This window comes from Dipteris shenzhenensis, chromosome 6, assembly GCF_047967505.1.
Source record: "Dipteris shenzhenensis isolate YYH24624 ecotype China chromosome 6, Dip_SZ_1.0, whole genome shotgun sequence".
NCBI classification, from domain to species: domain Eukaryota; kingdom Viridiplantae; phylum Streptophyta; class Polypodiopsida; order Gleicheniales; family Dipteridaceae; genus Dipteris; species Dipteris shenzhenensis.
The window spans coordinates 37809484-37826233 of record NC_141601.1 but is presented as its reverse complement, the minus strand read 5'-3'; positions in this window follow the sequence as shown (position 1 = coordinate 37826233).

The following is a 16750-nucleotide window of genomic DNA, read 5'->3' as shown; positions in this document are numbered from 1 at the left end:
ATAGAATATATACAAACCCTTTTAGGGTTAGGGTTAGGGGATCTAACCCTTTCCTTTATAGCACTCTATAAGGTTAGTGCTATGCACATATGATCACGTGATGGTACTATGCACACATGATCACATGATGTTGAGCGTGAACTCTCAACACCTTCCCTCAAGATCAACATCATGAAGTAGGCCTTCCCTCAAGATGATGATTCTGGGGAATCGAAGAAGGACTGAGCATTACATTCCACACACCCCTTTAATAGGAATGTCCTTCTTTTGCATCAAACCAAGAGCTAGTCGGTGTTTCTCGAATAGCTCTTTACCGAGTGGTTTGGTAAAGATGTCTGCAACATTTTCTTTGCTATCACAATGCTGCAGTGTGATGTCACCAAGTAACACTCTTTCTCTGATGAAGTGCTCTCTGACATCAATGTGCTTTGTCCTAGAGTGATATACTGGATTTTTGGCCAATGCTTGAGCCGATTGATTATCACAATATATTGTTGTTGGCTTTGACTCATCAAAGTAATCTGTTTCTGACAATAGTCTTCTGAGCCATATAGCCTCACATGCACTTGAATGAGTGCTCTATATTCTACTTCAGTCGAAGACAAAGAAACAGTTGGCTGTTTGTTTGACAACCATGATATAGCACCTTGACCAAGGAAAAATGCATATCCCTGTGTCGATCTCCTGGTCTCATGATCTCCGGCATAGTCACTATCACAGTATCCATGCAACTGTGGATGACTTCCTCTGTATTCTATCCCAAACTGTCTTGTATCTCTGATGTATCTCAAGACTCTTTTGGCTGCATTCCAGTGAGACTGTTTTGGATTTGCCATAAACTGTGCTAGTGAGCTTACTGCATAACAAATATCTGGCCGTGTGATTGTCAGATATATAAGAGATCCAATGAGTTGCCTGTAGTATTTGTCATTGACTGTAGGCTTTTCTGAATCTTTAGTAAGTTTCAAACTCTGTTCCATGGGAGTGGCAGCAATCTTGCAATCGGCCATATGAAACTTCTTCAGGAGACTGTCAACATACTTGAGCTGACTCATGAATGTGCTATCTGAATCTCTCCAGAACTCAATTCCAAGACAATAGTGCATGAGTCCAAGATCTTTCATGTCAAACTCTGCAGATAAGTCTTGTTTTAGTTTTCTGATGAAGCTATCCTTGCTTCCTGTCACAATCAGATCATCTACGTACAAAAGTGCAATAGTAATATCTTCCCCTTGAACTTTGTAGTAGAGAGTATGATCTGCATTGGACTTCATGTATCCCAGATCAGCAAAATACTTGTCAATTCTGCTGTACCAACTTCCGGGTGCTTGCTTTAAGCCATAGAGACTTTTTTTGAGATGGCAAACCTTGTTCTCCTTTCCTGGTTGAACATAACCGGCTGGTTGTTGCATGTAGACTTCCTCATCTAGATAACCATTGAGAAATGCATTCTTGACATCGAGTTGATACACATTCCATTTATTGAGTGTCGCTAGTGATATCAAGAACCGTATGGAATCCATCTTTGCTACTGGAGCATAAGTCTCATCATAATCTTGGCCATATTGTTGTGCAAATCCTTTTGCAACTAATCTGGCTTTGTATCTCTGAATACTGCCATCTGGATTGTACTTCACTTTGTATACCCATTTGTTGGCTATGGCCTTCTTTCCTGGTGGAAGGTCGCATAATTCCCAAGTGTTATTTTTATACAAAGCATCCATTTCTTCATTCATAGCAGTTTGCCATTCTGGCTTATCTACTATGTCTTCGAAGTACACTGGCTCTTCTGTAGCCATGATGGTAGTCATAAGAGCATAGTTGGTGGTTTCCACCTGAATTGCTTTGCCTTTTTGAGCATATGTCAATCTGGCTGTGGTGGTCTGCTTTCCCTAGTAGACCGTCTGAGCTGCTGTGGCACTGCTTGGGGTGTTGCTGGCAATTCTTGCTCTTCTTCATCAACCTGTTCTGTAGATGACTGTGAAGTCGATGCTTCTATTTCCTATGTAGGTGAGGTTTTCCATTCTGATTCCTCATCAAAGATTACATCTCTGGAGATAATGACTTTGTGGTTGATGGGATCATACAATTTGTATGCTTTGCTTTCTTCACTATAGCCAACCATGATGCATTTGCGTGACTTTGCATCCAATTTCCTGCGATGATCATCGTCGATCGATGAAAGAGCAGCAAATAATTCCTTTTCTTTTGTTCTTTTTAAGTGCTGGGTCAGATGCATCGATGTAGAGGCAAATGTGCGTGAAGGAAGTGGTTTTGTCGGCGAGGCTCAAATGTGAGTGTAACTTGCAATGAAATGTGCGCATGATGTAACGAGCCCGTAGAGCACAAAAAATAGAGCAACTTTCCTTTTTGGAGCACCCTCAAATTCTTCCTGGATCAAGAGATACGACTTGATCTAGGTGGAGGGGCAAAAGGAGTGCAAATGGTGCTCAATGATGATGTGTCACTGTGAGTCACATGCAGTGATGATGTGGCACTGTGCTTAGCAAGAGGTGTGCCAGTGAAGCTTTGTGCTGAGGTGGCAGGAGTGTGCACATGCAGTGTGTGCACAGTGTGCCTGGCAAGGGACTGTGCCTGCAGAGGGTCAGTGCTGACTGGACTGCTGAGGTGGCACAGATGATGTCAGCAGGGTGACATGGCAATGCTGACGTGGCACTGATGATGTGTCCCTGATGACGTGGCATAGGTGACGTGGCTGATGACATATCACTGATGACGTGGTAGATGACGTGGCTGATGACATGTCATTGATGACGTGGCAGGTGACGTGGCTGATGACATGTCAGATAGGATTGACACGTGGCACTTGGCTGACCACACCTCAACCGGGGTTAACTTGACTGTACCATTTAACTGAACTCAAATCTAATCTGCCACGTGTCGTTTGGCTGACCCCACCTCAGTGTGTGGTGAGATTGAGGATAAGGGGTATCCTCCCTCTTTGCCACGTGTCGCTACGTGGAGAAGCCGAATGGAATCTCTGAGATGCCGACGAAATCTCAGAGATTCCGTCGTCGTTTTCGTTAGAGAGCGTGGTTGGAGCTCTGTTGAAGATGGAGCCCGTGAGCTCCAGCTATGGCTATGGCGATGGCTGCAGCTTGGATTTGGTAGTGCTGGAGTGAGCCCGTGGCTTAGACTGTGGGTCGGCTCTCGGCTCTCGGAGGTGTTGATTGCGAGGAGCGAGGCTGGACGCAACGGGAGTTGCTCAAGGAGCTGCCTGTGGATATGCTTGAGCGGTGCTTGTTGTTGGCGGCGGCTAGGAGTCCGTTGGTCCAGGTAGTTGTGTAGAGCTTGGAGGTCTGGATGCCGTAGCTGCTGTGGACAATAGCAATAGTTGTTGGCGTTGAGCAGGAGCTCAGCTCCTCCTGACCACGTTGGCGTTGAGCTAGTGGCAGTCATTGGCGCTGGAGCTAGAGCTAGTGGTAGTCGTTGGCGCTGGAGCTAGTCGGGGCTGGAGCTAGTGGCAGTCGTTGGCGTTTGGAGATCGTAGATGGCGATCGAGGCCTGCAACTTTAGAGACCAGCTGGTGCTGAAGAAGACTGGAGAGCAGCAGTTGAGCAACATAGCAAGTCGGGTTGTAAAGAGCAATGAGGGCGGCTGTTGATTGAAGGAGAAGTCACTGCTAGCACGATGGTTGGAGTTGGAGGCTCGTAAGGAGCTACGATGGCGTTGATGCGGCTGTATGGAGCGCTGCTACTACGAGTTGTAGGCTCGTCGTTTTAGATATAGAAGAGGCTTAGGACTACGTTGTAGCTAAGGACTGCAAAGCCAAAGTCGCAGGGTTGCTTGCTGAAGATAGCTCTTGGAGTTTGCTTCTTGAAGGTTTGCAGGCTTCAGTAGTCCTCAAACCTTTCAAGAACTTCTCAAAATGAAGAACAAGATTTCTCCGTGTCTCTCTCACAATCAAAGTACCTTACAAAACTCAGAAATGTCTCTCTTGAAGCTCTCAAAGATGGAAATCACTCTCAGAAATCTCTCACACTATGAAGAACCACTCACTCTCACCGAAGAATGAATGGAAATCTCTTAAAGAAAATGGACGGAATTTTCTCTCAAATGGACGGAAATTTCTCTCAACGGAAGTGAAGGGAAGGATCTCACAATCACTCAAGAGAACTCTCAATCTCACAATCTCTCTCACACTCTCAAGAATCACAATGCCTCAGCGGAAGGCAAGGAAGCTCTGATACCATGACAAAATATGAAGAGGGGAGAGGAGAAGAGTGGAGATGAGAAGAGAGGGCACAGCTAGAGAGCACACCACAAATGACTAACTGTACACTAGAATTAGTTGAAAAAATAGAATATATACAAACCCTTTTAGGGTTAGGGTTAGGGGATCTAACCCTTTCCTTTATAGCACTCTATAAGGTTAGTGCTATGCACATATGATCACGTGATGGTACTATGCACACATGATCACATGATGTTGAGCGTGAACTCTCAACAAGCTGTGCCCTCTCTCCTCATCTCCACTCTTCTCCTCTCCCCTCTTCATATTTTGTCAATGATGCCAGAGGAGAGGTATACTAGTAGGAAACCAGATATTTATTATTTGAAAGTTTTTGGTTGCATTGCCTGTGTTCATGTGCCAGATGAGTTGAGATCCAAGTTGGATCTAAAAGCTGAGAAGTGCATCTTTATTGGTTATTCTCTGTAGCAGAAAGGGTATAGATTGTAAGAAAATAATACAACGTCTGTGCTCAACAGATAACAGGATCTCGTACGCAAGAGAGAAAACCAGATAGTATGGAGAATAAAAAATTTGATTATTGTAGAACTAATACAATAGATGATGCTGCCTCCCAACTTTGCGCTCCTATGAAAGAAGCTTCAATGGCATGGTGGAAACAGTAGAAGACGGAGGCTGGACGCTAAGGAATCAGGGTTGTTGTAGCCAGTGATCAAATGGGCTTCATGGGCTTGCTCTTATATAGCCACCAGTCGTAGTCGATTAGGCTCAATTGGGTGACCGACCCAGTCCACCCACCCAAAATAGTCGACAGGGGGTCAGTCCCGAAATAGGCCACCAACCATACGATAGAACCGGTGCGCAAAATAGAGCAATTGACCTATGGTCACCGTTCGGCCCACAGCCATCCGAGATCATCTGGGACCTGCAACCTGAGAGTGGGCTACCCTGAGAAAAGCTCTGTCTACCCTTAGTGCGGTCAGTCATGGGATGCCTTCCCACACTTGCATGTAGCCTAGTTGGTAGTGTGACAACTCTATCTGAAGCCGTCCAGCCATCACGCCACACATGACCCCCATCTAGTGTCCAAACCAGGACCTACCAAATAATTGAGCTACTCAAATGCCTTCTCCTCATATGGCAGGCTTACAAGTAGAGTTAGCTGGTTCCCGCATAGTTACACGAGTGTGGAGCATTGATATCTAACACTCCCCCTCAATGTCCACCCGCAAGTGAACTTACTTTTTCGGCCCAATGCCAAGTTGATGAAGATGCCTCTCCAGCAAGTCTCTTCCAAGAGCCTTCGTGAAGATGTCCGCAACATTCTCTATAGTTGGACAGTACACCAAGTCGACCTCTCCATCCATGATGAGCTCGCGTACAAAGTGATATTGAATCTCAATGTGTTTTGTGCGAGCGTGGAACACTAGTGGTGATGAATCCTCGTTTGAGAGCTTCGCGTCAACCTCCATAGGGGTACCAACTATCTTGCACTCAGCCATGCCAAATGCCTGCAGTATCTCTCCAACATACTTCAGTTGTGAAATGAAGATCTGTTTCGGCTCTTGCCAAACTGCAATCCCCGAACAGAAATGCATCAGTCCGAGGTCGGTCATTTCAAACTCTCTTCCTAGCAAATGCTTCATCTGTGAGATCTTCTCTTCATGATTCCCTGTTATGACAAGGTCGTCCACATAAAGGACCACGATCATACACCTGCCTCCTTCTCTGAAGATATACAAATTTGCAATAGATGGGCTCCTCCTAAACCTATTTTGTAGAAAGGAGGCGTCAATTCACTAGTACCATGCTTGTGGGGCCTGTTTCAACCCATAAAGTGCCTTCTTTAGTTTACAGACTTTACCTTCTGAACCGGGGATCTCAAAACTTGGTGGTTGTTCCACGTATACCTCCTCCTTGAGATCTCCATTCAGAAAGGTAGATTTCACATCCATATGAAACACAGGCCAACTTCCCTAGGCAGCTAAAGCCAAAACACTGTGAATTATGGTTAGTCAAGCTGTGGGAGCAAAAGTATCTTGATAATCAAAACCATGTACCTATGCAAATCCTTTTGCCACGAGCCGGGAGCCTTGTACTTATCCAACATGCCGCCAGACTTGTACTTGGTCTTGTACACCCACTTGGTTCCGATTACGTTGCGTTTTGGTGGTCGATCCACAAGGTCCCAAGTGTTGTTCTTCATTATGGAGCCATACTCCGACTGCATAGCCTCCATCCACCTATCATCACCCTGTGCCTCTGCAAAACACTTGGGTTCATTAGCACAGATCACTTCTGTCATCAAAGCATAGTTGACCAAGTGTTCCTGCACCCTTCTTTGCTCCTCTAATCTCTTGGACCGGCGGTGTTTGGATGGTTCCTCCTCAATGGCTAAAGGTTCTCTGCCGTCTAAAAGCTACTTTACCCACTTGGAGAATGGCCCGTTGCCATTGTGGTTCTACAGGCTCTTCTTCATCTTCTTTGTCTTGAATCCTCCCAAGCAACATTGGGGGAGTTCGGTCTACTAGTGGTGGCAGTATTGGATAAATATTCTGGTCTTGGTTGTCTGGGAAGGAAGCATCCTCCTCCAATTGATGTGGCTATTCTGAGAAGACCACATCACAACTTACAATTACCTTCTTGGTAATAGGGTTATAGAGATGATAACCCTTCACTTCTTCACTGTAGCCCAAGAAAATACACCGGCTCTTCGGTTCCCATTTGGTCCTGGTAGCATCATGGACTTGCACAAAACAGTCACATCCAAAAACTCTAAAATGTGCAGCTGAAGGTTTCTTACCAGAAAAGGCTTGCAGTGGAGTCATCCCGTTCATAGCCTTTGTGTAGCTAGGATTCAAGCTTCAGCCCAAAAGGTCTTTGGCAAATCTTTCCCTTTCATCATACTCCGGCCCATCTCACAGATGACGTGCATCTTGCATTCTACTACTCCATTTTGCTATGATGTATGTGGCAAGGGTTTGTGCCTCTTGATTCCGTAACTTTTGCAGTAACTTTCGAATTCAGTTGATGTGAACTCTCCACCTCTGTCTGATCTCAACTTCTTCACCTTCCTCCCCGTTTCTTTCTCGACCATTACATGCCATTCCTTGGACCTACTAAAAGCCTCGTCTTTAGTCTTCAGGAAGCATATCCATATCCTTCTACTGTAGTCATCGATCAGCATCATGAAGTAGTAGGAACCATCCAAAGCTTCTATCTCCATCTTTTTGCAGAGGTCCGTGTGAATGACGAGCCTTTGCCCTGCTGACCTCTTTAGGAAAGGGATGCCGATGCTGCTTGCCCATCATGCAAGCTTCACATACGTCGGGTAGATCTAAAATTTTTTGTAGGTCTGCAATCATTCCACTTTTATGCATCTCCTTCAAAGAACTAAGGTTTAGATGACGAAACCTCTCATGCCACAGCTTAGTGTTCTTCACATCCACTCGAGCATCCACTCGAGCACTGAAAGCTGAGAGTTTGTAAATGTTGTTGTGCCGTGTACCTTTACCAATGACCTTCCCTTGAAGATCCACAATTTGTGCGCCATTCTTATCAAAGTGAACTTTGAGGTCCCGATCCATGATCACAGAAACGGACAACAAGTTCCTCTTGATATCTGGCACATAAAGAACATCGGAGAACTATTTTACAACTCCATCTGGCTTGAGAGCAATCATACCTTTTCCTTTTGCTGGACATTTTGCATCATTGCCAACTGCTACCAGGATGTCATTCCCTACTGGCTGTAGAGAGGTATACCAATCCTTCCGACTGGTCATGTGGCATGATGTACCACTGTCAATGATCCAAGGTTCATCCGCAGGTACATGAACTACCTCCGTGCAAATCTCCTCAATTGCTACGAATAGCTCTACTGGTATTGCCTGCGCGCTATTGCTGGACTCTTTCATTACTCCGTTCTTCTCATCTACAATCTTCTTTTAGCACTCACTGTGCTTGTCCCCTGCCTTGTTGCAATAGAAGCACTTGATCTTCTTCTCTCTTTTTATCATTAGAAGAAGCTGGGTTACCAGAGTCCTTACCCTTACCTTTCTTTGATCCAGTCCAGAAAGCTGAATCTTCTCTAGTCCTCATCTTTTGACGCATCTCCTCCTCTAGAAGCATCACGCTGAAATCCTCAAGGTTGAGGGGCGGATTTTTGTTCTGCATATTTAGGGCCGTAACAAGACCATTGTACTTTGGTGGGAGAATCTGTGTGCACCTTCGTGATAGATTCTCACTGGTGATGGTGATGCCAATCGTAGTCATCTGATCGCGCAGATTCTTCACCCTGGTGATGAACTTCTCTACCGCTTCAGACTCAGACAACTTCTCGTTCGCGAGTTGAGTCTCCAGATTCTGAATCCGCATCTGATTCATGGTCTTGTACTAATTTTTCAAGACTGTCCATGCCTCCTCTGCTGTGGTGACATGCTAAATTAATGCCATGATAGAATCACTTACACTGCAGACAATAGAACATAGTGCATCTGCATTTCTTCTTGTCCACGTGAGAATCTCATCCACAGTTGGTACTATCTGTTGTCCTACATTAGCTGGATCCAGTCTCACAGCCTCACGTCCAACCCAGTAGCAGTGTCCCAAAGCTCGTATGCACTTAGGATGGTCTTCATCTTGAACTTCCAAAGTGGATAGTTAGAACCATCCAACTTTCTTCTTTTGCCGAATAGTGGGATTCGTAGTCTTGCAGGCTGTCACAATCTGCTCGCAAACAGAAACACACTACCAAATCTTCTTGCTAGAGTCCAAGCTCTGATACCATGTAAGAAAATAATAATACGTCTGTGCTCAACAGATAACATGATCTCCTATGCAAGAGAGAAAACCAAATAGTATGGAGAATAAAAAATTTGATTACTGTAGAACTGATACAATAGATGGCGCTGCCTCCCAACCATGCACTCCTGTGCAAGAAGCCTTGATGGCATGCTGGAAACAGTAGAAGACGGAGGTTGGATGCTAAGGAATCAGGGTTGCTGTAGCCAGTGATCAAATGGGCTTCACGGGCTTGCTCTTATATAGCCACCAGTCGTAGTCGGTTAGGCTCAATTGGGTGACCGACCCAGTCCACCCAAAATGGTTGACTGGGGGTCGGTCCTAAAATAGGCCACCGACCATATGATAGAACCGGTGTGCAAAATAGAGCAACTAACCTATGGTCTCCATTCGGCCCACAGCCATCCGAGATCATTTAGGACTCCAAACGGGTGCCGCAACCTGAGAGTGGGCTGCCTTGAGAAAAGCTATGTCTACCCTCAGTGCGGTCAGTCATGGGATGCCTTCCCACACTTGCATGTAGCCTAGTTGGCAGTGTGCCAACTCTATCTAAAGCCGTCCAGCCATCAGGCCACACATGGCCCCCATCTAGTGTCGAAACCAGGACCTATCGGGATAACCAAGCTACTCAAATGCCTTCTCCTCATATGGGGGGCTTACAAGTAGAGTTAGCTGGTTCCTGCGTAGTTGCACGAGAGTGGAGCATTGATATCTAACATAGATGCTATAACCCTTCTACTCGTAAGTTTACAGTGAGCAGAGATGTTGTTTTTGATGAGATGAGCAGTTGGTATAAACCAGTAAATGTGATTGGAGAGTAGATGCATGAAATGGTAATGCTGCACCGAATTTATAGCAGCAATCACAAAATATTAGTGGACCTGTAGTGTCCTCTAGCAATGGTTCACATACTTCACCATGGACAGGCAAATTGAGATCAGGAGGATCTCCTCAAAGCAATGCAGATAGTGGTATGCAAGTATCACAAAAGGAAAAGAGAAAGTAGATCAGCCCATGGTTGATGTGAATGTAGGTCATTCTTATGTGGATGGTGAATCCAGTGGCTCAGCAGAACAGAGCCTTGATGATGAGTTGGGTATTCCTTCTATTGTCACGCCTAGAGTAAGAAAGACAAAGGATGTTTTGCAAGCACTTGGTAGTGAGCCTATTTTGTGCAGGTCTACCAGAGTTAAGTATCCTATGGATAGGCTGAAATATGATGGATTTATAGGCATTTACTATGCCTATATGGTCAACGTGATACATGAACTAGAACCCACTTCTTTTGAGCAAGCCATGGGAAAAGAAAAATGGGAGAAAGCCTGGATGAAGAAATGGATGCCTTGGAAGCAAATGCTACATGGGAATGTGAAGATAGTGGGAGAGAGGGAAGGAGTCTCACTTGTAGCTTTCTCACATGCACAATGGGGGAATACACACAAAGGTGGAGGCTGAAAACAGTTTTCCTCTTCTTAGTTGTGAAAGCCAAAAGAACTCTGGTACAAAGAAATAGAAGAACCCTATATGTGGGTCTCAAAACAAACTCAACTAACTAAGGTGGCATACTAATTGAGCCACAAACTAGAGTAGATAAGGATAGCTATCATCCAGCTATTATTTGTGGGTGGTGTACCAACCGCATCTGCAGCTAACAAGTCGGTGACATAAATGCATAATAGTCACCCTGGCATATCACGAGTGGAGCTCGATATTTCAACACTCCCCTTCGAGCTCAATCCCAATTCCTGCATACCAAGCAGGTCTCTGAACTTGTGCAGCTTCTCTGTGCCTAATGCTTTCGTGAATATGTCAGCTACCTGATCCTCTGTGCTGACATAAACTAGATTAATAAGACCTAGTAAAACCTTCTCCTGCACATAGTGATAATGCACCTCAATGTGCTTTGTTCTAGCATGAAAAACTGGGTTCTTTGCCAAGTGTATGCCGCTCATGTTGTCATAATAAATGACAACTGGCCCATCTGTAGACTGATGCATATCATAAAGTAGCTTATGCAACCAAGCTACCTCACATGCAGCCATTGCTGCACCCCTGTACTCAGCCTTTGTGCTCAACAAGGCAACTGTAGGCTGTTTCTTGTTGCTCCAAGTGACTACAGCACTCCCAAAATAGAACACATATCCACTGGTAGATCGTCTATCAGAAATACTACCAGCCCAATCAGCATCAGTGTATCCATGCAACTGTATTCGAACCCCAGCCTCATAAAATAGTCCATACTACAATGTGTACTTCACATACCTGAGTATGCATCTAGCCGCATCCAAATGCGGTTTCCTTGGAGCCTACATAAACTAACTTACCAATCCAACAGCATAGCTTAAATCTGGCCTGGTAATAGTCATATAAATCAAACTTCCTACTATGCATCTGTACATAGTAGGGTCTTCCAAAAGCTCACCTACATCTGTGCTCAGCTTCACATTCTGCTCCAAAGGAACTGAAATAGGCTTACAGCCTGTCATCCCATATTTGGACACCATGTCCAATCCATACTGCCTCTGCAAGAGCTGTATCCCACTTGGTGATCTAATCACCTCAATGCCCAAGAAATAATGCAGCTCTCCCAAATCCTTTATCTCAAACTTTTGCTTCAATAGCATTTTCACATGAAGGATATCTTGATCACTATCACCTGTGATGATCAAATCATCAACATAAATGACAAGCAGCATAATCCCTTTCTCTGTTTTTCTCACATAGAGTGAGAAACCTGCCTTGGAAATCTAAAAGCCAATAGTGACAAGATACTGTCCTATCTTGTCAGACCATGCTCTAGGTGCTTGCTTCAAGCCATACAAGGCTTTCTTCAACCTGCAAACAAACTCAGGATTAATAGCATGAACATAACCTATTGGCTGCTCCATAAAGACCTCTTCTTGCAAATCACCATGCAAGAAGGCATTCTTTACATCCATCTGATGTAAAGACCATCCCTTTGATGCAGCCATAGCAATGGCTACTCTTACGGTTGCCATCCTTGCAACCGAGCTGAAAGTTTCTTCATAATCAATGCCATATGTCTGTGCATACCCCTTGACAACTAATCTTGCCTTGTATCTATTCACAGAACCATCTGCATTGTGCTTGATCTTATAAACCCACTTACAGCCAATTGCATTTTTGTCTTTAGGCAAAGGCACCAATTCCCATGTAGCATTTGCATCCAAGGAATCCATCTCTTCATCCATGGCTTTCTCCCATTTTTTAGTTCCCATGGCTTGCTCAAAAGAAGTGGGTTCTGGTTCCTATATCACTTTGACCATATAGGCATAGTGAATGGCTGTAAATCCATCATATTTCAGCCTATCCACATGATACCTAACCCTGGTAGAACTTCACAAAATAGGCTCACTTCCAGGTGCTCTCAAAACATCCCTGGTCTTCCTTACTCCAGGTGTAACAACAGAAGGAATACCCAACTCATCATCAATGCTCTGTTCTGAGCCACTGGATTCACCATCCACACAAGAGTGACCTGCATTCACATCAAACATGGGCTGATCTACCTTCTCTTTTCCTTTTTGTGATACCTGCATACCACTCTCTGCATTGCTTTGAGGAGATTCTCCTGATCTTAATCTGCCTGTCCATGGCGAAGTATGTGAACCACTGCTAGAGGACACTCCAAGTCCACAAATATTTTGTGATTGCTGCTGTGAATTCTGTGCAGCATTACCATTTTGTGCATCTACATCAATCATTACATTTACTTATTTATACCAGCTGCTCATCTCATAAAAAACATCTCTGCTCCCTGTGAACTTACATGTAGAAGGGTTATAACATTTATACCCTTTATGTTGCAGAGAATAACCAATAAAGATGCACTTCTCAGCTTTTGGATCCAACTTGGACCTCAACTCATCTGGCACATGGACATAGGCAATGCAACCAAAAATTTTCAAATGAGAAATGTCTGGTTTCCTACCAGTATACATCTCCTCTGGCATCATGCCATGTATTGCTGCAGTGGGAGTCCTGTTCATTATATAAACTGCTGTAGCAACTGCTTCAGCCCAATAATAATCTGGTAGATCTTTTTCATTTAGCATGGCCCAAGATACCTCTCCAATATGCCTATTTTTCCTTTCTACAATTCCATTTTGTTGTGGGGTATGACTGCATGAATATTGCTGCTTTATACCATGCTCCTGCAAGAACCTTGCAAACTCATTTGAGAGGTACTCTCCCCCTCCATCTGACCTTAGGCATTTTATCTGCAGGCCTGTTTCTTTTTCAACCATAGCTTTAAAAGCTTTGAAGTGCCCAAACACTTCACTTTTATTTTTCATAAAATACACCCAAACTTTTCTGCTGAAGTCATCAATAAATGTGACAAAATAGTGACAGCCTCCAATAGATATAGCTTTAGTAGTCCACACATCAGAGTGGATTAATTCCAATGGCTTTTTACTCTCTTGAACATGCCTAGGAAAAGGTTTCTTTGCATATTTCCCAAATTGACAGGCTTCACAAACCTTGTGCATTTCTGCAACCTTGAATTTAGGAAATCCTGCAACAATATTTTGGGCTTGCATTGATTTAAGTCTTTGTATATTAACATGACCAATGCGTTTGTGCCAGATATCAATATTTGCAACTACACCGGTCCCATGTGCAAACATTGCTGCACTCAATTCAGGCATGTCCACATCCAACGTAAACATCCTGCCCTTCTTCTTTCCTTTTGCTATCAAGCGACCCTTATTTTTCATATCCTCAACAAAGCATCCATGAGGATTAAATCTGACCTGCAAGCCCTGCTCAACCATTTGACCAACAGAAACCAGGTTCTTGGTGATGTTCGGGACGTGAAATACATCGGACAGGTATTTCTTTTTCCCATCCTGCATAGACAAAGGAATTTTACCAATCTGCACAATAGGATGTGCAGTATCATCACCAGTCTCCACAAATCCTAGCTTTTCCATTTTCCTTGCATCCTGCATCCATTCTGCATGACCTGTCATGTGGTTTGATGCACCTGAGTCAACATACCACACATCATTTCGTTCTTCTGCACTTGTCACAGAATTGGTCATATGCTGCACCATAAATAGATGCTCATTTCTATCATCACCCTGTCTACTGGAAGATGCATAATTGCCTTGCTGCAATTTTCCATTCATAATGTCATTCTGCTTTTTGTAGCAGTCCTTAGCCATAGGACCCATTTTACCACAATAGTAGCATTCAATATTGCTGTTTACATTTTGGCCTCTCTGCCATCCACCACGGCCTCTTTGGCTCCCCCTGCCTCTAGAGTTACCACATCCTCCTGCATAGGACTGGTTTTCTTGAGTTTGCTGCATATTCTGATTTCTACCACGGCCTGCAAATCGGCCTCCTCTACCTCTGCCTCTACCTCTTCCAGCATTTGAGTAGAAGACAGTTTCTTTTGAAGTTCCTCCTGAAGAAGACGCACCCCCATTTCTCTGCTCTTCAGAAATTAGAAGAGCAAACAACTCTTCAAAATCAAGAAATTTTTCACGGACGGCAATGGATGTCCGGAATTGTGCATAATCCTTTCCTAGACCATTCAAGGTCACAGAAACTAGATCATCATCTTCCACTGGCGACCCAATGGAAGCAAGTGCATCTGCAATTTTCTTCACCTTCATGTGGTAGTCATTTATGCTCAAATTTTCTCTCTGCACATTGTGCAACTCCTGTTTGAGCTGCATTTTCCTGGCTTGCGTATTTGTGCTATACATTTTTGCCAAAGTATCCCATGCCTCCTTTGGTGTACTTGCATCCTGAATATGCACAATCATAGAGTCCGAAATACTGATAGACAGCCAGTACATAACTTTCCTGGCTCTCTCATGCCATCCTTTAAATGCCTGCATTTCCTATTGATTGGGAACATTAGGAAGAATAGGTTCTTCTTCATTTCCTGTAATGAACTCCCAATAGCCTTTTCCCATAAGGAAATTCGTCATTCTAAACTTCCATGCCTGGAAGTTGTTCTTGTCAAGCTTTTTAGTGACAATCTGTGAAAGAGAATCAGATGCCATTACAGAACACCGCAAAATATTCTGTCACTGCAAAAAACACAGCTTTTGCCTCACGCGGGTAGTTCTGCAAAACTGACGAAAGTGGTATTTGACCACACAGTCACTTCCTAGTGACGATTTTGCATCAACAGGTGACAAGCATGATTTTGCAACTCCCAATATCTCTGCACACAGGCATACGATGCAATTTCTACAGCAACTTTTCACCAACTAGCCGAGCAGTGGTCGCACAGCAAAAATAGGGCCTTTTTCTGAGTGCTTGTGAAAAACTTCTGCCTTCAAAACGGGCCCTGAAATGGCCTTGAAATAGCATATACTGCGCTCTCGATACACCGTGAAGGGCATCTCAATCTGAAACAGTGCACTCTTGCACTTCTGGCTATACTACCTGCAAAGATTTGCTCCCAAACTCGAAATAGGAAAGCAACACTGGTCCTCTTACTAGGACACCACGAACTTGGTTTGCTTTCTTGAGCTCCTTACCACGAACAAGGCTCTGATACCATGTGAAGATAGTGGGAGAGAGGGAAAGAGTCTCACTTGCGGCTTTCTCACATGCACAATGGGGGAATACACACAAAGGTGGAGGCTGAAAACAATTTTCCTCTTCTTAGTTGTGAAAGCCAAAAGAACTCTGGTACAAAGAAATAGAAGAACCCTATATGTGGGTGTCAAAACAAACTCAACTAACTAAGGTGGCATACTAACTGAGCCACAAACTAGAGTAGATAAGGATAGCTGTCATCTAGCTATTATTCGTGGGCGGTGTACCAACTGCATCTGTAGCTAACAAGTCGGTGACATAAATGCACAACGGTCACCCTGGCATATCGTGAGTGGAGCTCGATATCTCAACAGGGAATTGGTGCCTTTGCCTAAAGACAAGAATGCAATTGGCTGCAAGTGGCTTTATAAGGTGAAGCACAATGCAGATGGTTCTGTGAATAGATACAAGGCAAGATTAGTTGTCAAGGGGTATGCACAGACATATGGCATTGATTATGAAGAAACATTCAGTCTGTGGTTGCAAGGATGGCAATCGTAAGAGCAGTCATTGCTATGGCTACATCAAAGGGATGGTCTTTAAATCAGATGGATGTAAATAATTCTTTCTTGCATGGCGATTTGCAAGAAGAGGTCTATATGGAGCAGCCACCAGGTTATGTTCATGATGTTCATCCTGAGTTTGTTTGTAGGTTGAAGAAAGCCTTGTATGGCTTGAAGCAAGAACCCAGAGCATGGTTTGATAAGATAGGATAGTATCTTGTCACTATTGGTTTCAGATTTCCCAGGCAGATTTCTCACTTTATGTGAGAAAAATAGAGAAAGGCATTATGATGGTTGTCATTTATGTTGATGATTTGATCATCACAGGTGATAGTGATGAAGATATCCTTCATGTGAAAATGCTATTGAAGCAGAAGTTTGAGATGAAGGATTTGGGAAAGTTGTATTACTTCTTGGGCATTGAGGTGAATAGATCCACAAGTGGGATATTGATCTTGCAAAGGCAATACGGATTGGACATGCTGTCCAAATATGGAATGACAGGCTGTAAGCCTATTTCAGTTCCTTTGGAACAAAATGTGAACTTGAGTGTAGATGTAGGTGAGCTTCTGGAAGACCCTACTATGTACAGACACATAGTAGGAAGTTTGATTTATATGACTATTACTAGGCCAGATTTGAGCTA